Source organism: Vipera ursinii (genome assembly GCF_947247035.1).
Source record: "Vipera ursinii genome assembly, chromosome: 2".
Lineage (NCBI taxonomy): Eukaryota > Metazoa > Chordata > Lepidosauria > Squamata > Viperidae > Vipera > Vipera ursinii.
The window spans coordinates 4,552,495-4,577,004 of record NC_139513.1 but is presented as its reverse complement, the minus strand read 5'-3'; the positions used below and the strand labels follow the sequence as shown (position 1 = coordinate 4,577,004).

The 24,510-nt window shown below is 44.2% G+C and overlaps 1 protein-coding gene across 2 annotated transcripts in view; it reads left to right on the top strand.

Moving 5' to 3' along the window:
• The window catches only part of LOC310635918 (zinc-alpha-2-glycoprotein-like), a 203,616-nt gene that overhangs the window by 174,646 nt on the left and 4,460 nt on the right, over nt 1-24,510 (top strand). Inside the window, exons 1-2 of one of the 2 annotated variants that reach the window (XR_014491554.1) lie at nt 16,915-17,722; nt 19,433-19,533. The gene's annotated coding sequence lies outside the window, so the exon portion shown is untranslated. Of the gene's footprint in view, nt 1-16,914; nt 17,723-19,432; nt 19,534-24,510 lie in introns of those variants that run through there. The other variant, XM_083355303.1, reaches the window with a different exon arrangement.

The following is a 24,510-nucleotide window of genomic DNA, read 5'->3' as shown; positions in this document are numbered from 1 at the left end:
TCAGAGGAGTAGTGGGGTGTTGAAGACCTTGCTGAGGGGGTTGAAGATCTTGCTGATGATAGCCCTCAGCCAGGCCCCTCCCACTTGGTCACCACAGAGACCCAGCTGTGTGAGCCTGACAGTGTGGATGAAGATGACCCACAGCTGGCCCTGTTCAAGGACGCCCTATGCAGGAGGCAGTCAATTAGGAGTAAACAGAGGAAGGCAATGGGGCTTCTCGGAAGGAGGCAGAGAGAAGCCACGCCCTGAACTCTATATAAGGGGAATGTGTGGGGAGGGCTGGTTTGCTGAAGGCAACCGCTCGGATAGTGTTTCTTAAAGCTCCTGTTTCTTGGTTCATGTCTTGTTTGTTTTTGTAGTAATAAATTTGGCAGGCGTAATTCCAGCCTCTTGCCGTTTGTAAAGGGGTTGCCTTTTCTGCAGGGCCGGTAGCAGGCTGGTACAGAACATATAATTTGGTCTAGAGAGGTAAGAGAACTCCCCGTTTTCTTTGCGGGATAATAACATTTTCGCAGTACTCTAATCTGATCCAGTCCTTTTCCTTTCCCACTTTCACCCTTTAGAGTGAGGTGTGTGTGTGTGCGTGTGTGTGTGTGTTCAAACTTGGCCCTTTTGTTGACTTCTGGACTTCAACTCCCAGAATTCCCCAGGAAGCGTGCCAGGCTGAGGAATTCTGGGAGCTGAAGTCCACAAGTCATAAAAGGGCCACGTTTGAAGACACCCCCCCCTGCTTTGGAGGCTTCCGTTCGTTCTTCCTCCCCCACTCCTCTCTCCCTCCACAACGCTGAATGGAATCATCCGTGGGAAAAGTAGCTCCTTCGCCAGAACGAAATTACGAGGATCTGCTTGCCTCCTTCTACCCCCCACCCCCCCAACTGTGAAGGGATCTCAAGGGTTCAGGTGGGGGCATTGGTCGCTTTCTTCCTCTGGGGAAGAGAGTCGTTAGGACCGGGGTCTCCAAACCCGACAGTTTTAAGAGTTGTGGACTTCAACTCCCAGAACTCTATGCTGGCTGAGGAATTCTGGGAGTTGAAGTCCATAAGTCTTAAAGTAACCAAAGAAGACGGTTCGTGCGGGGGCCTGTCCTGGAGTTTGTTTTGCCTTAGTCTTCAGGTCTCTCTCTCTCTCTCTCTGTACTTGGAGGGTTGGTTTTTTCTATTAAATTTTATTCAATATATAAAATACAAAGAAAAAATAGAAATAGGAGATTAAGGGAAAGAAAAGGGGGGAAAGTAGGTGTGGGGTACAAGGGGAAAAAGAAAAAAAAAAGGTGTTGACTTCCGACTCTTTTAGTACAGTACAAGATTAAAACACTCCATCCTCAACTTTTTGCTTTTGCACATTAATATATGACTAGCCATTTCTGTAGCGACAAGTCTCTCTAATCGACAAAACCAAAGTCAAAATTTCATCTTTTTTTCATCACGAGCACAACATCCCGAAGTGGTATCCAAATTTTAAAAAATAAAAAAATACTCCAATGTCTTTGTTAGGCATATGATGCTAGCCTACAATGTTGGGTTGAAAATATATTAACCATAATGTTATGACTTTAAGAAGTTAATTGGCCAATGGGTGTGTAAGTGTTCTCATGGCCATAAGAGGAAGCTAGGAACGTAGCTTCTCTCTCTCTCTGAATTCACTGCTCTCTACTATTACTGTTTTTGCTCTGCTGTTGGTTTACTACTGTTGTAAACCTGAACTGTGTATTGACCTCTGGACCGGTAAGAAGACTTTGTATTTGGATTGTTACTTTGACTGTTTATTTTTTGACTGTGCATTTTTGTTTTTACACCACCTCAAAAGTAAAATACTTTTTGCTTTTACAACTCAGTGTACTCCTGTGTGTGACTCTTACTGCTCTCAGTACCCTTCCTTGTCTGTGCAACTCTTTAGTAGCACAAGGAGACCTCTGCACAACAAATTCCTTAACAGTCTTCTCCACTTTGAATCGAACGATCAATTTAACCCTTGTTTAAAATCTTCCTTGCTGTGGAAATAGCACATTATTTCTCTTTGCACCTAATCACCTTTGCAAACGATCACCCTTTTTCTTAACAAAGTTAATTCTATTCTTTCCAATTGTTCGACCTTACTAGAAAAAAATACTCTTTCTTCCACCCTTTTTTTTTAAAAAAAAATAAAAAATAAAGCTAAACTTTCTTTAAACACTTTTCTAGAATCAAGATTTTCTAAGGCATCTTGTGCTTGGAGACTGAAAAAACCCTAAGAAATAGAAAGCTCTTTGGTACAATAAAAAAATCTAGGACATAATTCCTTCTTCAGTTGATTTGTTTTCCCAGGAATGAGAGTGGAGTGGGGGGGCATCCTCATGTCCTTTGCTTCGTGCACTGTCTGGTATCACCCTATTTCTTTTCCCACGAATTAAACATCAACACAGTTTTGCAACAAAGAAAGAACAAAGAAAGAACAACGGAGGGAGAGACAGCCCAGGTGTTCATCTCCAGAACAGCTTCTGAGAACAGCTGCCTTTAACAACTTCCTGGAAGTTGGTGACAGTGGGAGGGGGCACCAAATTGGGGAGGGAGCTCTTCCAGGAGTTAGGAGCCCCCCAGGGGTCCATTGAGGGGACCTGTGGACCACCTTGTAGGAGATCCAACAAGCTGAGCTGGAAGGTGGGTTTAAGCAAGTCATCACTTTGTCCCAAAGGGGCTGTTCAAAAGAACTTTTTTTAAAAAAATTCCATTTATATCCCGCACTTCTCCGAAGACTCAGGGTGGCTTACAAGCTTAGCAGTAGCCTTCATTCTATGTATATGCCTGCTTGTTAGGGCTTCCACACACACACCCCAAGCGGCATTATTACAAAGTCAGCTTAATTGCCCCCAACAATCTGGGTCCTCATTTTACTTACCTTGGAAGGATGGAAGGCTGAGTCAACCTTGAGCCTGGTGGGATGTGAACCTGCACTAATTGCAGGCAGCTGGTGTTACTTAAGGAGGCATCAGCCCACTGCTCCACCAAGGCTCTTCCTTGTTTTGTTTTGTTAACTTAAACACTTTTCACTTCTCATCCAAGAAGCCGCCTTCAGTTCTTCCATGAGAAGCAAAACATTTTGAAGGGGGGAAAAAACCCCCAAGAAAGTCCAGTTGCCTTTTGGAAAAGCGCCTTTGCGACAACCAGGACCTGGATCAGGGGGACTTCAAACTTGGCCCTTTGATGACTTGTGGACTTCAACTCCCAGAATTCCTCAGCCAGGCATGCAGGCCGAGGAATTCTGGGAGTTGAAGTCCACAAGTCATCAAAGGGCCATTTTTGAAGACCCCTGACCTGTATGATTGAGAATCTCCATCGAAAAGGGTCACACACCCCAGTGAATTCCACTGACCCTTATCAAGGGCCAATTGAGCTTGAACTGTAAGTAGAACAGATCCTGGTATATAGGTGGCGTAATAATAATAATAATAATAATAATAATAATAATAATAATAATAATAATAATAATAATAAAGTTGGAAGGGACCTTGGAGGTCATCTAGTCCAACCCCCTGCTCAGGCAGGAAACCTTATACCATTTCAGGCAAATGGCTGTCCAGTCTCTTCTTAAAAACCTCCAGTGTTGGAGCATTCACCACATCTGGAAGCAGGTTGTTCCACTGGTTAATTGTTGTAACTGTCAGGAAGTTTCTCCTTAGTTCTAGGTTGCTTCTCTCCTTGACTAGTTTCCATCCATTGCTTCTTGTCCTGCTTTCAGGTGCTTTGGAGAATAGCTTGACTCCCTCTTCTTTGTGGCAGCCCCTGAGATATTGGAACACTGCTATCATGTCACCCCTCACCCTTCTCTTCATTAAACTACACATACCCAATTCCAGCAACCGTTCCCTATATGTTTTAGCCTCCAGCCCCCTAATCATCTTTGTTGCTCTTCTCTGTACCCTTTCTAGAGTCTCAACATCTTTTTTACATCGTGTTGACAAAAACTGGATGCAGTATTCCAGGTGTGGCCTTACCAAGGCATTGTAAAGTGGTATTAACACTTCACGTGATCTTGATTCTATCCCTCTGTTAATGCAGCCTAGCACTGTGTTGGCTTTTTTGGCAGCTGCAGCACACGGCTGGCTCATATTGAAGTGATTGTCTACTAGGACTCCGAGATCCCTCTCACAGTTACTACTATTGAGCAAGGTACCACCTATACTATACCTGCGCATTTGATTTTTTCCTGCCTAAGTGTAGAACCTTACTTTTTTCACCACTGAATTTCATTTTGTTAGATAGTGCCCAGTGTTCGAGTCTGTCCAGATCCTTCTGTATCTTAAGCCTATCTTCTGGAGTATTGGCTATTTCTGCCAGCTTGGTGTCGTCTGCAAATCTGATGAGTTCCCCATCTATCCCCTCATCCAAATCGTTGATGAAGATGTTGAAGAGCACTGGGCCCAGAACAGAGCCCTGGGGCACCCCACTACACACTTCCTTCCATGTAGATGCAGTTCCATTGAGGACCACACGCTTTGATTACACGGACCTCAACTGCTGGTCTTGGTTACCCGTGCCTAATACTCCTCTAGGGAAGTCTGTGGAGATTCTCAGTTATCCAGGTCACGGTTGTCCCAAAGATGCTTTTCGAAGAGGCAATTGGACTTCCCTTGGTTTTTTTTTTTTTTTTGAAGATGTTTCGCTTCTCATCCAAGAAGCCTCTTTGTGAAGGGGAACTGCATCAATATACAAATAAAAATTGTTCTAGAAGTACATACATTAGGTACAGGTAAAGATTCCCCCACACATGCGTGCTAGTCATTTACGACTCATTCTGGGAGTGGAGGTTTTGCACACTCTCCAGCTCAGCCCTGAACACCCAGTCAGGCTCAGGAAAGTTCTTCACCTCCACCCCTTTCAATAAGGTAAAGGTAGTGGTTCCCCCGCACATGCGTGCTAGTCGTTTCCGACTCTAGGGGCCAGTGCTCATCTCCATTTCAAAGCCGAAGAGCCAGCGCTTGTCCGAGGACGTCTCCATGGTCATGTGGCCGGCATGACTAGACGCCAAAGGCGCACGGAACGCTGTTACCTTCCCACCGTAGTGGTCCCTATTTTTCTACTTGCATTTTTACGTGCTTTCGAACTGCTAGGTTGGCAGAAGCTGGGACGAGTAACAGGCGCTCACTCTGTTATGCGGCACTTGGGATTCGACCCGCTAAACTGCCGACCTTCTGATCGACAAGCTCAGCATCCTAACCCACTGAGCCACCACGTCCCTATATACATTAAAATATATTAAATTGGGCTGTTCCCAGATTAGCCAGTGATAAACCCACTAGTAGGTGCAATGCATAATAGCTACAGCAACCACTGTGTGCTAAATTTCAATTCAATTCAGAATAGACCTGGAAGGACCTTGGAGGTCTTCTAGTCCAATCCCCTGCTCAGGTAGGAGAGCTTATACCATTCCACACAAGTGGCTGTCCAGTCTTTACTTAAAGACCTCCAGGGATGGAGCACCCACGACTTCTGAAGGCAAGCTGTTCCACTGGTTAATTGTCCTCACTGCCAGGAAGTTTCTCCATAATGCCTATACCATTTTGGACAGATGGCTCTTCTTAAAAACTTCCAGTGTTGGAGCATTCACCACTTCTGGAGGTAGGTTGTTCCACTGATTAATTGTTCTAACTGTCAGGAAGTTTCTCCATAATTCCAGGTTGCTTCTCTCCTTGATTAGTTTCCATCCATTGTTTCTTCTTTTGCCTTCTGGTGCTTTGGAAAATAAGTTGCCCCCCACTTCTTTGTGGCAGCCCCTCAAATAGCGGAATACAGCCATCCTGTCTCCCCTAATCCCTCTTTTCTCCAGATTAGCATGAATATAAGATAACCTTTATTGTATTTTTTTTTACTGTGAGCACACTGGCCCACATTAAAGATGAAATTCCGTTGCCTGCTCTCAAAAGAATGTATCTAATGAGAAAAATACATAACACAGAGACAGACGGACAGATAAATGGACACACACACCTGCGCCCATACATAACCCTAACTAACCCATACATAGATGTATAAATATTAATCACTGTCCATTCTGAATACATAGCGGAAATAGGAAACTTGAGAATTCACAAGGTTGGTGTTGTATGGGACAGAATCTGGATGTTCTGCTTCGGATAGCATGAAGCCCCCTCCTCCCAGAAGGCAACAAGGAAAACAGGTGGTGAACAGGATGTGTAGCATCCCAGACAATCCTGTGGACTTTGCTCAAGCATTGCTTATATGCCACGTCCTGGATGGAAGGGAGTGAACTGCCAATAACTTTTTCTGCCCTCCTCACCACTCTCTGCACCGCCTTCCTGTCTATAGCAGCGATGCTTCCAAATCAGACCTCTCCCCCTCCCCCCCCATTCCCGGATCATAGAATAGAATAGAATGGAATAAGGATAGAATAGAATTTATTTATTTATTTATTTATTTATTTATTTTATTACATTTCTATACCGCCCTTTCCCGAAGGACTCAGGGCGGTTTACAGGGTAATTAAAAAACCAAAATACAAAAGTTAAAACAGATTTAAAAAGAAAAAATTGTATGTGCCCGTGTCAAATAAAACCCCAGTTAAAATCAGATTGATCCTCAGCCTGGGCCAGAGAGCTCGAAGAGCCAGGTCTTCAGGCCCCGGGGGAAAGAACGGAGGTCGGGGGCAGTCCTCAGCTCCACTGGCAGCTGGTTCCAAAGGGCAGGCGCCCCCACTGAGAAGGCTCTATCCCTGGGTGTTACCCGCCGGCAATCTCTTACCGGTGGGACCCTGAGAATATTAGGATAGGATAGGATAGGATAGGATAGGATAGGATAGGATAGGATAGGATAGGATAGGATAGGATAGGATAGGATAGGATAGGATAAGAATAGAATAGAATAGAATAGAATAGAATAGAATAGAATAGAATAGAATAGAATAGAATAGAATAGAATATAGAATAGAATAGGAATGGAACAGAACAGAACAGAATATAGAATATAGATAGAATATAGAATATAGAATATAGAATATACACTAGAATAGAATAGAATAGAATAGAATAGAATAGAATAGAATAGAATAGAATAGAATAGAATAGAATAGAATAGAATAGAATAGAAGTAGGAGTAGGAGTAGGAGTAGCATAGAACAGAATACAGAATACAGAATAGAATAGAATAGAATATAGAAAATAGGAATAGAATAGAATAGAATAGAATAGAATAGAATAGAATAGAATAGAATAGAATAGAATAGAATAGAATAGAATAGAATAGAATAGAGTAGGAGTAGGAGTAGGAGTAGGAGTAGGAATAGCATAGAATAGAACAGAATATAGAATACAGAATATAGAATAGAATAAAATAGAATAGAACAGAATATGGAATAGAATATGGAATAGAATAGGAATGGAATAGAATAGAATCTGGAAAGGACCTTGAAGGTCTTCTAGTCCAGACCCCCGCCCCCCAACCCGCCCCCCCCCCGGTTCAAGCAGGAGAACCTCTACCATTCCAGAAGGCTCCGGTGCGCTCAAACGGAGGCTGCTGCCCCGCAACGGAGTCGGGACGCGAAAGGCGGAGTGGGGCGTGGGGGGGGGGGGAAACTGAGGGGCGTCTCCCGCTCCTTCCTCTGTGACGTTGGACTCGGAACGTCGGCAGCTCGGTCGAGAAGGGGAAGCAGCGGTCGGGACACGGAGACAGCCAGGGAGTCTTGAGAGCGAAAGTGGCCCCCCCATCCCAGGTGTCCGGGTCCCCCGTGAAGCTCCAGCCTTTGGCCGCGCCCGGAGGGAGGGAAGCGCGCAGGATCCCTTCGCTTACCCTCCCTTTTATTTGATCCTTCCTTCTGGACAGCCATTTGTCTGAAATGGCGTAGGGCTGTCCTGCCCGAGCAGGGGGTTGGACTAGATGACCTCCAAGGTACCTTCCCACTTTTACTATTATTATTATTATTATTATTATTATTATTATTATTATTATTATTATTATTATTATTATTATTATTATTATTATTATTATTATTATTATTATTAATTATTATTATTATTATTATTAATTATTATTGTTGTTGTTTGTTGTTGTTGTTGTTGTTGTTGTCATTGAGATATAGGAGTATAGCCAGCCGTACCAACAGGCTGAAAAATAGCTTTTATCCGTGGGCTGTTAGGCTTTTAAATGGGACATAATCTCTGTGAATTTATACAGAATTGACTTGGGAGGCCGGTGTGTGGTGTAGTTGGTTCACATGGTGTGGTAGGATGGAGGGTTTGTGGTCACTGTGTGTTGGGGGGAGAGAGCGCGGTGGGTGGGTGGGTGGAGGCTCAGCTAATCTCATGTACACATGTACTTGGACAATGGGGGGAGGGTCAGCTAATCTCATGTACACATGTTGTACTTGGACAATGGGGGTAGGCTCAGCTAATCTCATGTACACATGTTGTACTTGGACAATGCGGGGAGGCTCAGCTAATCTCATGTACACATGTTGGACAATGGGGGGAGGCTCAGCTAATCTCATGTACACATGTTGTACTTGGACAATGCGGGGAGGCTCAGCTAATCTCATGTACACATGTTGGACAATGGGGGGAGGCTCAGCTAATCTCATGTACACATGTTGGACAATGGGGGGAGGCTCAGCTAATCTCATGTACACATGTTGGACAATGGGGGAGGCTCAGCTAATCTCATGTACACATGTGGTACTTGGACAATGGGGGGAGGCTCAGCTAATCTCATGTACACATGTTGGACAATGGGGGGAGGGTCAGCTAATCTCATGTACACATGTGGTACTTGGACAATGGGGGGAGGCTCAGCTAATTTCATGTACACATGTTGGACAATGGGGGGAGGGTCAGCTAATCTCATGTACACATGTTGTACTTGGACAATGGGGGGAGGCTCAGCTAATTTCATGTACACATGTTGGACAATGGGGGGAGGGTCAGCTAATCTCATGTACACGTTGTACTTGGACAATGGGGGGAGGCTCAGCTAATCTCATGTACACATGTTGGACAATGGGGGGAGGCTCAGCTAATCTCATGTGCACATGTTGTACTTGGACAATGGGGGAGGCTCAGCTAATCTCATGTACACATGTTGGACAATGGGGGGAGGCTCAGCTAATCTCATGTACACATGTTGGACAATGGGGGGAGGCTCAGCTAATCTCATGTACACATGTTGGACAATGGGGGAGGCTCAGCTAATCTCATGTACACATGTGGTACTTGGACAATGGGGGGAGGCTCAGCTAATCTCATGTACACATGTTGGACAATGGGGGGAGGGTCAGCTAATCTCATGTACACATGTGGTACTTGGACAATGGGGGGAGGCTCAGCTAATTTCATGTACACATGTTGGACAATGGGGGGAGGGTCAGCTAATCTCATGTACACATGTTGTACTTGGACAATGGGGGGAGGCTCAGCTAATTTCATGTACACATGTTGGACAATGGGGGGAGGGTCAGCTAATCTCATGTACACGTTGTACTTGGACAATGGGGGGAGGCTCAGCTAATCTCATGTACACATGTTGGACAATGGGGGGAGGCTCAGCTAATCTCATGTACACATGTTGTACTTGGACAATGCGGGGAGGCTCAGCTAATCTCATGTACACATGTTGGACAATGGGGGGAGGCTCAGCTAATCTCATGTACACATGTTGGACAATGGGGGGAGGCTCAGCTAATCTCATGTACACATGTTGTACTTGGACAATGGGGGGAGGCTCAGCTAATTTCATGTACACATGTTGGACAATGGGGGGAGGGTCAGCTAATCTCATGTACACGTTGTACTTGGACAATGGGGGGAGGCTCAGCTAATCTCATGTACACATGTTGGACAATGGGGGGAGGCTCAGCTAATCTCATGTACACATGTTGGACAATGGGGGGAGGCTCAGCTAATCTCATGTACACATGTGGTACTTGGACAATGGGGGGAGGCTCAGCTAATCTCATGTACACATGTGGTACTTGGACAATGGGGGGAGGCTCAGCTAATTTCATGTACACATGTTGGACAATGGGGGGAGGGTCAGCTAATCTCATGTACACATGTTGTACTTGGACAATGGGGGGAGGCTCAGCTAATTTCATGTACACATGTTGGACAATGGGGGGAGGGTCAGCTAATCTCATGTACACGTTGTACTTGGACAATGGGGGGAGGCTCAGCTAATCTCATGTACACATGTTGGACAATGGGGGGAGGCTCAGCTAATCTCATGTGCACATGTTGTACTTGGACAATGGGGGAGGCTCAGCTAATCTCATGTACACATGTTGGACAATGGGGGAGGCTCAGCTAATCTCATGTACACATGTTGGACAATGGGGGGAGGCTCAGCTAATCTCATGTACACATGTTGTACTTGGACAATGCGGGGAGGCTCAGCTAATCTCATGTACACATGTTGGACAATGGGGGGAGGCTCAGCTAATCTCATGTACACATGTTGTACTTGGACAATGCGGGGAGGCTCAGCTAATCTCATGTACACATGTTGGACAATGGGGGGAGGCTCAGCTAATCTCATGTACACATGTTGGACAATGGGGGAGGCTCAGCTAATCTCATGTACACATGTGGTACTTGGACAATGGGGGGAGGCTCAGCTAATCTCATGTACACATGTGGTACTTGGACAATGGGGGGAGGCTCAGCTAATTTCATGTACACATGTTGGACAATGGGGGGAGGGTCAGCTAATCTCATGTACACATGTTGTATTTGGACAATGGGGGGAGGCTCAGCTAATTTCATGTACACATGTTGGACAATGGGGGGAGGGTCAGCTAATCTCATGTACACGTTGTACTTGGACAATGGGGGGAGGCTCAGCTAATCTCATGTACACATGTTGGACAATGGGGGGAGGCTCAGCTAATCTCATGTGCACATGTTGTACTTGGACAATGGGGGAGGCTCAGCTAATCTCATGTACACATGTTGGACAATGGGGGGAGGCTCAGCTAATCTCATGTACACATGTTGGACAATGGGGGGAGGCTCAGCTAATCTCATGTACACATGTTGTACTTGGACAATGCGGGGAGGCTCAGCTAATCTCATGTACACATGTTGGACAATGGGGGGAGGCTCAGCTAATCTCATGTACACATGTTGTACTTGGACAATGCGGGGAGGCTCAGCTAATCTCATGTACACATGTTGGACAATGGGGGGAGGCTCAGCTAATCTCATGTACACATGTTGTACTTGGACAATAAAGGTTTACGATGATGATGATATTAATGGATGAATGCATCTTCATTAACTCAACGGGGCTGAAGATGGAAGCAAAGAAAGAGGGTGAGCCCACCCCCACCCACCCCCACCCCAATTTATGGCCCTCCCAAGGAAAGAAAGAGGCTGCGGCAGTGCCGGACTCCTTCCCCCCCCCCCCCCGTCGTCCATCCTCATCCCGGGCTTTCTTCCTCCGAGACCTCCGCAAGGCACGCAAAGGACCCGCGCGGATTTCCTCCCGGGCAAACTTTGGCTCGGACGCAGAACTTCGAACCGAGCTCGGAGGGGATGGAGGGAGCGTGGGGGGGGGCTTATCCGTGGCGGACTTGGGCGATACTTCCAGTCGCTGGGTGCAGACTGGGGGCTCCGCTCGCAGGTGCAAATGGGGAGACGCCGCTGCAGCCCAGGACCCCATTACCTGTCCCTCGAAGAGGGGATGATGGGGGGTATTGTGTAGTGGGTCCGACGCAAGAGAGACGCCAGCCGGTGTGTGAGTTCAGCTCTTTATTGGAAGGGGAAGTGAACTGAGGAATGAGGGCTACCTGGCCTCCTTATATACCTGGCCAGGTAAGCTAACAGCCAATGGGGTTGGCCCTAGGTTTCCCGCCGAAACTGTCCAGGCCAACGCCCCCTGAGGGCTGTTGCTATGCAGATGCCTGCATACATAACAGGGGGCTTTTGCGGTGCGTTTCTGGGAGCGAGGAAGCGGGGTGTGTGGGGGGGGAATTAGTGTCCTTAGTTGAGTCTTTCTCCCCTCCTTCCCCCCTCCCTCCCTCCCTTGCTCATCCCCCCCCCCGGAAAGAAACGCCTTCCTTCCCTCGCGCTTCGCTGAGCCTCGTTTAAAGACCTCGCTGTTGGCTTTGTAATCCAGGGGTCTTCAAAATTTGGCTCTTTTATGACTTGTGGACTTCAACTCCCAGAATTCCTCAGCCAGACACGCTGGCTGAGGAATTCTGGGAGTTGAAGTCCACAAGTCATAAAAGGGCCAAGTTTGAAGATCCCTGTTGTAATCCTTTTAGAATAGAATGGAATGCAACCCTTTCAGAACCGCATAGAATATGAATAATCGAATAATAAACATTATTACTCTTCCAGATTCCAGTCCATCCCCCTGAGCAGGCAGGAAACCCTGTACCATTCCCAGGCTGTCCAATCTCCTCTTAAAAGCTTCCAGTGTTGGAGCACCCACAATTTCTAGATGCCAGTTGTTCCCCTGGTTAATTGTTCCAACTGTCGGGAAAGCACCTGAAGGCAGGGCAAGAAGCAAAGGGATAATAGAAACTAGTCAAGGAGAGAAGCAACCCAGAACTAAGGAGAAATTTCCTGACAGTTAGAACAAATTATCCAGTGGAACAACCAGTCTCCAGAAGCGGTGAATGCTCCAACACTGGAGGTTTTTAAGAAGAGACTGGACAACTATTTGTCTGAAACAGTAAAGACTAGAAGACCTCCAAGGTCCCTTCTAACTGTATAGTATAGTATAGTATAGTATAGTGTAGTGTAGTGTAGTGTAGTGTAGTGTAGTGTAGTGTAGTGTAGTGTATAGTATAGTATATAGTATAGTATAGTATAGTATAGTATAGTATAGTATAGTATAGTATAGTATAGTATAGTATAGTATTAGCATTAATAATATAATATATACAAGAAGTATATATCGGAGGTGGTGACCCTTTGAGAGCTGCATGCAACAAAATTTCATTTTGATGTATGCCGATTGGTGTACATTCAAAGTGACAATAAAGTTATCATCATATATAATAGCTGTGCTGCCACCACGTGGCTGTTCTTGGGAAATTATAATAGCAAGAATTCCTATTATTTTAATTTTAATAGCAATCATTATTGCTATTGCTATTCTTATATTATCATTACTATATTATTAAAATAACAATAACAATGTTTATTTATTTTATTGGATTTATATACCGCCCCTCTCCCAAAGGATTCGGGGCAGTGTACAGGGCAGTTAAAACATGGTATACAAATATGGGCACATATTTAATCCTTTTTTAATTTTTGTAACCTTGTATTTTTATTCTTGCCCTGTTCACCGCCCTGAGTCCTTCGGGAGAAGGGCGGTATAGAAATATTATTAAATAAATAAATAAAGTTAAAAAATAAATTAAGTTAAGTTAGCCCCAACAAGACAATGTTAATGATAATATGAGAATAGCAATTGCTATTAGTTTATAATAATAATAATAATAATAATAATAATAATAATAATAATAATAATAATAATAATAATAATAATAATAAAGTTGGAAGGGACCTTGGAGGTCATCTAGTCCAACCCCCTGCTCAGGGAGGAAACCTTATACCATTTCAGGCAACTGGCTGTCCAGTCTCTTCTTAAAAACCTCCAGTGTTGGAGCATTCACCACCTCTGGAGGCAGGTTGTTCCCCTGGTTAATTGTTCTAACTGTCAGGAAGTTTACATTAGTTTATATTATCATTACATTATTATTACTATTACTATTATTATAAAACTTTTATTCATTAAACATGAACCTGTCAACTGAACATTCAAATTGACTGGCACTAATGGTTGACACGGATATTACTACTACTACTACTACTACTACTACTACTACTACAATGGCTTAACTAAATAAGCATTTGCTCTATGAAATCGCAGGTTGCTGGCCACTTGAATCGTTGTTGGCCGTTTGAAACAGCCCCTTTTCCCTTAGACAGGGCTTACCATATCAAGACACTAAATTTTGGCAATAGGAACTCGAAAGCCTGCTATTTAAATTTAAATCCCAGGTCCCAAAATAAATTAGGAAAGCCCCCGCTCTCCCTCGCTTCAGAGTTACGTTAGAGTTTGATGCGGGAGAATGGCAGAAGCCTCTTAATAGCGCTCTCCGGCTCCTCCTCGGTCGCGCTCTGGACCTAGACCAGGGGTAGGCCACCTTGGCTCTTTTATGACTCGTGGACTTCAACTCCCAGAATTCCTGAGCCAGCGTGGCTCAGCTTGGAAACCTCTCCCTTTCCCCTCAGCGTGGCTGGCTCAGGAATTCTGGGAGTTGAAGTCCACGAGTCATAAAGCAGCCTAGGGCAGGGGTAGGCCACCTTGGCTCTTTGATGACTCGTGGACTTCAACTCTCAGAATTCCTGAGCCAGCTTGGCTCAGCTTGGAAACCTCTCCCTTTCCCCTCAGCATGGCTGGCTCAGGAATTCTGGGAGTTGAAGTCCACCAGTCATAAAGCAGCCTAGGGCAGGGGTAGGCCACCTTGGCTCTTTGATGACTCGTGGACTTCAACTCCCAGAATTCCTGAGCCAACATGGCTCAGCTTGGAAACCTCTCCCTTTCCCCTCAGCATGGCTGGCTCAGGAATTCTGGGAGTTGAAGTCCACCAGTCATCAAAGAGCCAAGGTGGCCTACCCCTGAGCTAGACAGAGAGGGAAACGTCCCAGCGCCACCAGCCCGGCTAAAGAACGCTTGGTGACCCCGCCCCCTTTCCCCTATGCACCAATCGGGAGACAGTTTTCGCCTCGGTGACGTCATCGGAAAGCGACGCGTCTCCGTCGGGCTTTCGTCGCTCCTCTCGTTGGACTTTTGGGGAAGGGTTTTTGTTTTTATTATTATTATTATTATTATTTTCCCCCGCGGCCTGGAAGGAAGTTGAAGGGAAACCAGGCCTGTGCCGGACAAACCCAGATTGATGGTAAGCCATGTTTTTTTTACGCGTAGCCCGAAGAATTTCTACGCAACGTAGATCGACGTAGTGGTGTTGCAGCAATGCAGTTGTGCTGGCTTCTTGTGTACAGCAGATAAGGCCTTCTGCTGCACTTCGCCCTTGCGGATAATCAAGTTGCAAGCATTGTGCGTGCAAAATAATAATTAAGTTGCAAGCATTGTGCGTGCAAAATAAATAATAATTAAGTTGCAAGCATTGTGCGTGCAAAATAAATAATAATTAAGTTGCAAGCATTGTGCGTGCAAAATAAATAATAATTAAGTTGCAAGCATTGTGCGTGCAAAATAAATTAAGTTGCAAGCATTGTGCGTGCAAAATAATTAAGTTGCAAGCATTGTGCGTGCAAAATAATAAGTTGCAAGCATTGTGCGTGCAAAATAAATAATAAGTTGCAAGCATTGTGCGTGCAAAATAATAATTAAGTTGCAAGCATTGTGCGTGCAAAATAAATAATAATTAAGTTGCAAGCATTGTGCGTGCAAAATAAATAATTAAGTTGCAAGCATTGTGCGTGCAAAATAAATAATAATTAAGTTGCAAGCATTGTGCGTGCAAAATCCTCCTCCTCCTCCTCCTAGGTATCAGATAACTGGTTGATACCTAGGATACTGGCAGCAATCCGTGTCAACCATTAGCGCCAGTCAATTTGTTCAGTTGACTGAGTTTCATGTTTTATGAATAAAAGTTTTATGTAATGTAAATAATAATGATGTATTATTATTATTATTATGTAGTAGTAAATAATAATGTAGTAGTAGTAAATTATAGCAAGAGTAGTAATAGTAAATAATAGTAAATAATACTAGTAATAATAATAGGGAGCTTGGAGGTCTTTTTAAGGCAATTTTTTATTTCCTTTTTTCAAGACAGCTAATAATATATGCGCATCTTCAAGATTACAGCACAATTAACATATTGATCTTAATGTTAGTGTACTTATGCTCTGTATTATTTCTGGGTATATTTTTGGTAGTTTATATGTGGCATCTTTTATGCAAAGGAGCATATTTCTTATTTTTTTGTAAAATGTTTCATCTATCGGCAGCAAATTACACCTGCTCAGTGGAAGGGACCTTGGAGGTCATCTAGTCCAACCCCCTGCTTAGGCAGGAAACCCTATACCATTTTGGACAAATGGTTGTCCAGTCTCTTCTTTAAAACTTCCAGTGTTGGAGCATTCACCGCTTCTGGAGGCAGGTTGTTCCACTGGTTAATTGTTCTCACTGTCAGGAAGTTTCTCCTTAGTTCCAGGTTGCTTCTCTCCTTGCTGAGTTTCTTGTCCTGCCTTCAGGTGCTTTGGAGAATAGGTTGACTCCCTCTTCTTTGTAGCAATCCCTGAGATATTGGAACACTGTTATCATGTCACTCCCAGTCTTTCTGTTCATTAAACTAGACATACCCAAATCCAGCAACTGTTCTTTATGTGTTTTAGCCTCCAGCCCCCTAATCATCTTTGTTGCTCTTCTCTGTACCCTTTCTAGAGTCTCAACATCTTTTTTACATTGTGGCGACCAAAACTGGATGCAGTATTCCAGGTGTGGCCTTACCAAAGCATTGTAAAGTATTAATACTTCACGTGATCTTGATTCTAACCCTCTGTTAATGCAGCCTAGCACTGTCTTGGCTTTTTTGGCAGCTGCAGCACACGGCTGGCTCATATTTGATTGCCCACTAGGACTCCAAGATCCCTCTCACAGTTGCTACTCTTAAGCGAGGCACCACGTATACTATAACTATGGATTTGGTTTTTCTTGCCTAAATGTAGAACCTTTTTTCACCACTTAATTTCATTTTGTTAGCGCCCAGTGTTCAAGTCTGTCCAGATCCTTCTGTATCTTAAGCCTGTCTTCTGGAGTGTTGGCTATTCCTCCCACCTTGGTGTCTTCTGTAAATTTGATGAGTTCCCCATCTATCCCCACCATGCAGTAGTTTCAGTATATTTAATTATGCCAGCATAATACTGCAATCACTCTATTTTGAACAATGTTAGCACTAAGTTATGATGTTTAATTAGAGATTCCTGAGCAGTTGATTAGGCTCACATAGCGAGTGAAGTCATGTGTCATATCTTACAAATTACGTTGGCTGGAGTTGTACAGCACGTTAAGCCAAAACCAAATAAGCCATTTTATGATTTAGTACAGGGGTGTCAAACTCAATTTCATTAAGCCAGCCACATCAGCATTGTGGTTGCCCTTGGGGGGCCGGGTGGGTATGGCCAGGGTGGGCACGGCCTACTGGGTGGGTGCAGCTGGAGTCCGTATGGCCTACTGGGTGTGCATGGCCAGCTCTACATCATTGGCACCAAGGGTGCCTATGGGGGCCTAGGCAAGAGTGGGACAGATCTGGGGGTCTCTGGCAGAAGGAGGGTCTCTGGGCCAGGGCCAAGGCAGTGGGGACAGTTCCCTCACTGTTTCCAGTATGGCTTCGGGGGCCACATGAAACCACTTCGCGGGCCGGATCTGGCCCCCGGGCCTTGTGTTTGACATGTCTGATTTAGTAGATACAGTATGAAGCCAGTCTGGTTTTACACATACATGGTTTAGGATTACTGGTTTAACAGTGAGCAAAACAGTGCAATAATTTTGATAAAATTCTGAAATAAGTTTGGATTAAGGGTTGGGTTTTATAAAACTGCATTTCCTCCTCTCTCAAATGGATATATGTATTTTTTTCCCAGAGTACCAATGCAGAAATAGTGAATGAAAACAAAGCCATCACGATCAATACAAGCACAGGACCAATAGAAACATCTATCAAGCATTTTCCTTTTAAAGCTCCAAGCTTTATTGTATGTATTTTTTCCCCCACTGATGTGTCTTACATTTTCTTGAGACAAATAACCTTTTCTTTATCTATAGTAGTTTACCGTTTGTTTTACTCTCTGTCTATATTTTCAGGAAACCTTTTCAACTCACCTGGATAGGAAGAGTACTGATGCTTTTTGCCTTTTCAACTCAAAAGGTAAAAAGCACGAATAGTCTTCCCATCCAGCTGCTTCAAGTCCAGAGTGCTCTAGCCAACAGTATTGGAAAAACAAAATTAACCACATAACCGTAACAAGTTCAGGAAACACATGAGCAACTGTCCTAGTATTCTATCTCACCATTTTTTTTTGCCTTTTAAGAAGACAGTTTCCAGAAAGCTTTCCATGTGTTTTCTTTGAGTGTCAACAAATTGGTTCTTATACAGAAGGGGACAGGAGGCTAAAATATATAAGGAACGTTTGCTGGCATTGGGGATGTCTAGTTTAATGAAGGGAAGGACTAAGGGTGACATGATAGCCATGTTCCAATATCTCAGGGGTTGCCACAAAGAAGAGGGAGTCAAGCTGTTCTCCAAAGCCCCTGAAGGCAGGACAAGAAGCAACGGATGGAAACTAGTCAAGGAGAGAAGCAACCTAGAACTAAGGAGAAATTTCCTGACAGTGAGAACAATTAATCAGTGGAACGACCTGCCTCCAGGAGTGGTGAATGCTCCAACACTGGAAGTTTTTAAGAAGAGACTGGACAGCCATTTGTCTGAAACGGTAAAGGCAGAGGAGTCAAACTCATCACCTGACATGTTGCGATATATCGTGACTTTTTCCCCATTGCCAGTGCTGAGGTGGAGGCGGTTTCGGCATGACGCATCCGGCCTGCGGGCCAGCAGTTTGACACCCCTGGTATAGGGTTTCCTACCTGAGCAAGGGGTTGGACTAGAAGACCCCCAAGGTCCTTTCCAACTATATTATTATTATTATTATTATTATTATTATTATTATTATTATTATTATTATTATTATTATTGACATGGTGGCTCAGTGGGTTAGGACGCTGAGCTTGTCGATCAGAAGGTCAGCAGTTTGGCGGGTCAAATCCCGAGTGCCGCGTAACAGAGTGAGCGCCTGTTACTCGTCCCAGCTTCTACCAACCTAGCAGTTCGAAAGCACGTAAAAATGCAAGTAGAAAAATAGGGACCACTCCGGTGGGAAGGTAACAGCGTTCCGTGTGCCTGTGATGTCTAGTCATGCCGGCCACATGACCACGGAGACATCCTCGGACAAGTGCTGGCTCTTTGGCTTTGAAACGGAGATGAGCACCGGCCCCTAGAGTAGGAAACGACTAGCACGCATGTGCAGGGGAACCTTTACCTTTACCTTACCTTTACCTGAGCAAGGGGTTGGACTAGAAGACCCCCAAGGTCCCTTCCAACTATATTATTATTATTATTATTATTATTATTATTATTATTATTATTATTATTATTATTATTATTATTATTATTATCTTGGTTTCCTTTTACTTGCAAAAAGGAACTCCCCAGAATTCGTTTAACGTAAAATAGATAGATTCGGGAGAAGGGCGGTATACAAATAAAATTATTATTATTATTATTATTATTATTATTATTATTATTATTATTATTATTATTATTATTAAACTGTTTGAATAAGCGCTGCAACAAAAGCTACTTAAATAGTGTCAGTGTCCTTGTTAAATATACTCTTTAAACATTCCAGCACTCCGGCACTGGAGGAGCAGCAGCTGGAAAGAAGAATAGAACATGGAAGAATCTGAAACAAATCCTGTCTTCGGAAAGGACGCTGCCGTGGCAATTAAATGATCCAAGCTGTAAGCTCTTTAGATTTTTTTTTCCCCCTACGTATTTGTAAAAACAGCTTTCTAGAAAATACTTCAAAACTGTTTTACTCATTGTGAGGTGAGTAGATTTCAGCAAAGGAAATTTGGTTAGGAATATTTAATCGGCACGAACAGAAGCGTAATTAGAGCGACATGGAGTACGTACTATGCCTTGTGCTTACTCCTTTACTTCGCAAGTAGATTTCCATATCCTAAAAAAAAAAGACAATTAAAATACATTGAGATATGGGAAAAACATTTAGAGCCATCATGGCAAAAAAAAATTTAATTTAATTTAATTTAATAACATTTATATACCGCCCTTCTCCCTGAGGACTCAGGGCGGTTCACAGGGCAGAATAAAATACCAAATACAAACATTAAAAAGAGATTAAACAGTTGCCCTAGTTAAAACAATAGGAGTACAATTCTAAAAACCCCAAGATAAAATTAAGAGACTAAAGATAAAACAACCCCACCGATCCCCATCAGGCTAGGCCAGCTTGTACAAACAAAAACGTCTTGAGATCGCGACGAAAGGAGCGAAGATCGGGCGCCATCCGGAGCTCTACCGGTAGCTGATTCCACAGCTCCGGAGCGCCCACAGAGAAGGATCTCCCCCTGGGGGCCACCAATCGACATTCTCTGATCGGTGGCACCCTGAGGAGGCCCTCTCTGTGGGAACGCACAGGGCGCAGGGAGCTTGATGCCGGCAGCAGATGTTCCCTAAGGTACTCCGGCCCCATGCCATGGAGGGCTTTAAACACCGTTACCAGTACCTTGAATCTCACCCGGAAGACAACTGGCAACCAATGCAGCTCACGGAGCAGAGGTGTAACGTGGGAGTATCGGGAGACTCCCAACACAACTCTCGCGGCTGCATTCTGTACCAGTTGGAGCTTCCGGGTGGTCCTCAAGGGCAGCCCCATGTAGAGAGCGTTGCAGTAGTCCAGACGAGAGGACACGAGCGCATGAGTGACCGTGCACAAATCATCCCGGCTAAGATAGGGCCGCAACTGGCGCACCAGGCGAACCTGGGCGAAGGCCCCCCTAGTCACAGCTCCTATATGGTCTTCCAAGGTGAGCCGTGAATCTAGGAGGACTCCCAAGTTGCGAGTTACCGGTACCACTAATAACTGTTTTTAAAAGAAGCATACCTAATGACTTAGAAATGCTTTAAACGTTAAAAAAATGTACCAAGTGCAACTGAAGAAAAATGCAAAGAACTTTGTGGTTACAATACAACAACAATAATAATATAGTTGGAAGAGCCCTTGGAGGTCATCTAGTCCAGCCCCCTGCTTAGACAGGAAACCCATTCCAGACAAATGGCTGTCCAGTCTTTATATGAAGAAATGAATATCTTTTAGTGCTATTGTGTGCTTGGGTAGACACATTTGCTTATAACACAGACTTTTATTCTACCCAAACAGTTCAAGAGAAAAGTAATCTCTTGTTTTTCATTTAAATGTTCACATTACTTCTAGGTCATTGATTTGATTTAAGTAAGGTAAAGGTAGAGGTTCCCCTGCACATCCTTGCTAGTCGTTTCCGACTCTAGGGGCCGGTGCTCATCTCCGTTTCAAAGCCGAAGAGCCAGCGCTTGTCTGAGGACGTCTCCGTGGTCATGTGGCCGGCATGACTAGACACCAAAGGTGCACGGAACGCTGTTACCTTCCCACCGCAGTGGTCCCTATTTTTCTACTTGCATTTTTACGTGCTTTCGAACTGCTAGGTTGGCAGAAGCTGGGACGAGTAACAGGCGCTCACTCTGCTACGTGGCACTCGGGATTCGACCCGCCAAACTGCTGACCTTCTGATCGACAAGCTCAGCGTCCTAACCCACTGAGCCACCCGTCCCTTTGATTTAAGTAGTACGTACTTAAAAAATATTGGATTTAAGATTACTCTTTCCTCTACCCTCCCCCAACCAAGGAAATTATATCTTATTCGTCACAATAAATGTTTTTTTTTGAGCTCAGCTTAGAAGGGAATATATAAAGCTGTCACATTTCAAAATGATTTGCACAACTACCATTACAACTATAGTTGTTGCCTTCATCTTATTTTCTGTTGTTACGCTAAAAAAAATAGGGTGGTGTGGTCGCTTAGTGGTTAAGACGCTGGACTTGTCGGCTGGAAAGCCAGCCGCCCAGATTCGAGACCTAGGAAGCACACGACGGGGTGACCTCCCGTTCCTCGCTCCAGCTCATTCCCACTTAGCAATTCGAAAGTATGCAAGTGTGACTAGATAAATAGGTACCAGTTTGGCGGGAAGGTAACAGAACCGTGGAAATGCCTTTGGACAGCATTGGCTCAAGGGCCTTGAAGCGGAGATGAGCACCGCTCTGCATAGTTGGCAGTGACTAGCAGAGTAAAATCCGCAGGGACTCCTTTTACAGAAAGACCTATGATACGCTAGCTGAGGGGTCCCCAACAAAAATGGCTGTCTGGGGCGCGCACACGGCTTGCATTCCCCCCCTCCCACTCGCGCTTGTGCCTGTGGCCCCGTTTGCACTTGCACGTGGGCTCAAATGGAGCCGCTAGCACCAGGCAGGGGTGTGTGGCCCGTTTGCGCATGCACGAATGGCACCGCTAGCACTGGGTGGGTTGCGCGGCCCATTTGCAGATGTGCAAACAGCCACTAGCCGCCATGGGGGGGGTGCACGGCTGATTGCGCATGTGCACGACCCCTGTATGTGCCACATGCGTGAACAGAGCCGCTACTGCCTCGCAATGCGTGTGGTTCTGCTGGCGTGCACGCATGCACGCACACCAATTTGAAAGCTGCTCTCCTTCCCTCCTGGCCGTGAGGTTGGGGACCTCTGCGCTAGCTGACTTAAAAGCAGCTGTACATCGTAGTTGAAAAGAATGCAGTTCAACGTAAGTGAGATATATCGGCTCTAAAGATCTAGATTGTACCTATGTCTTGAGGTCTAAGCTAGTTATAATCATGATTGGTATCTCAGCGGAAATGGCACATAACCTTTTTCTGAAAAGTTTTGTTTTTAATTTTCATAATTAAGGGAACGATGATGCTAAAGCAGAATCTTAAGGTCACACTGAAACACCTTTACTAATAGGAGAAAAAGCTATAGATTGTTTTTTTAAGGACCAAAGGAACTCTGCTTTTATAATTGTAATCACAACACAATCTGACCTATCCAAAAATAAGATTCCCATTTTATCCTGAAGGATATTATCATGATAAATTCCTGTGATTATACTTAATTATCGCCATCCGTTTTGCCAGATAAGAGTTCCGATAATGTCTTTAATTGCTTTTATTTCTTCTCATTTTAAAAAAAAGATCGTCACATTTTTCTGAAAACTGCTGAAGTTGTTGCTTTTCTGTGAAAAGGTTGTGATAGAAATTTCTCAGTGAAATAAATTGGCCCCCTGATAATGAAAACAACCTAATCAATCAGAATCTTATTACATTCTTTGACCAAGTGACAAAATTAGTGGACCAGAGGAATGCTGTAGATATAATTTACTTGGACTTCAGTAAGGCATTTGATAAAGTAGATCACAACCTACTACTTGATAAGATAGAAAAATGTGGGTTAGACAGAATCACCACCAGATGGATTCGTAGCTGGCTGACAGGCCGTACTCAGCGGGTGGTCCTCAATGGAACTGCATCTACATGGAAGGAAGTGTGTAGTGGGGTGCCCCAGGGCTCTGTTCTGGGCCCAGTGCTCTTCAACATCTTCATCAACGATTTGGATGAGGGGATAGATGGGGAACTCATCAAATTTGCAGATGACACCAAGCTGGCAGGAATAGCCAACACTCCAGAAAGGCTTAAGATACAGGAGGATCTGGACAGACTCGAACACTGGGCACTATCTAACAAAATGAAATTCAATGGTGAAAAAAGTAAGGTTCTACATTTAGGCAGGAAAAATCAAATGCACAGGTATAGTATAGGTGGTACCTTGCTCGATAGTGGTAACTGTGAGAGGGATCTCGGAGTCTTAGTAGACAATCACTTAAATATGAGCCAGCCGTGTGCTGCAGCTGCCAAAAAAGCCAACACAGTGCTAGGCTGCATTAACAGAGGGATAGAATCAAGATCAAGTGAAGTACTAATACCACTTTACAATGCCTTGGTAAGGCCACACCTGGAATACTGCATCCAGTTTTGGTCACCACGATGTAAAAAAGATGTCGAGACTCTAGAAAGGGTACAGAGAAGAGCAACCAAGATGATTAGGGGGCTGGAGGCTAAAACATATAGGGAACGGTTGCTGGAATTGGGTATGTGTAGTTTAACGAAGAGAAGGGTGAGGGGTGACATGATAGCAGTGTTCCAGTATCTCAGGGGCTACCACAAAGAAGAGGCAGTCAAGCTATTCTCCAAAGCACCTGAAAGCAGGACAAGAAGCAACAGATGGAAACTAGTCAAGGAGAGAAGCAACCTAGAACTAAGGAGAAACTTCCTGACAGTTAGAACAATTAACCAGTGGAACAACCTGCCTCCAGAGGTGGTAAATGCTCCAACACTGGAAGTTTTTAAGAAGAGACTGGCCAGCCATTTGTCTGAAATGGTATAGGGTTTCCTGCCTGAGCAGGGGGTTGGACTAGATGACCTCCAAGGTCCCTTCCAACTACTACTACTTCTTCTTCTTCTTCTTCTTCTTCTTCTTCTTCTTATTATTATTATTATTATTATTATTATTATTATTATTATTATTATTATTATTATTATCTGTTTGGATTATAATAATTACCTATTAAAGTAGCAATTATCGTAAAGCAATTTTAGAGAGGGAGAAGAAAATGCCAATATTCTTCTGGCTACAGGGATATTTTTGAATGGAAGACTGGATTTTGAAGCTGTGGCCTCCGTCAGTCCGTGAAATACACCACTTCTTGAAAAAAACTTTTTCTAAGTGCTTTACGTTCCTTTTGCCAAAATTCATTTTTGTTTTTGTTCTCCTCTTTTGGACGG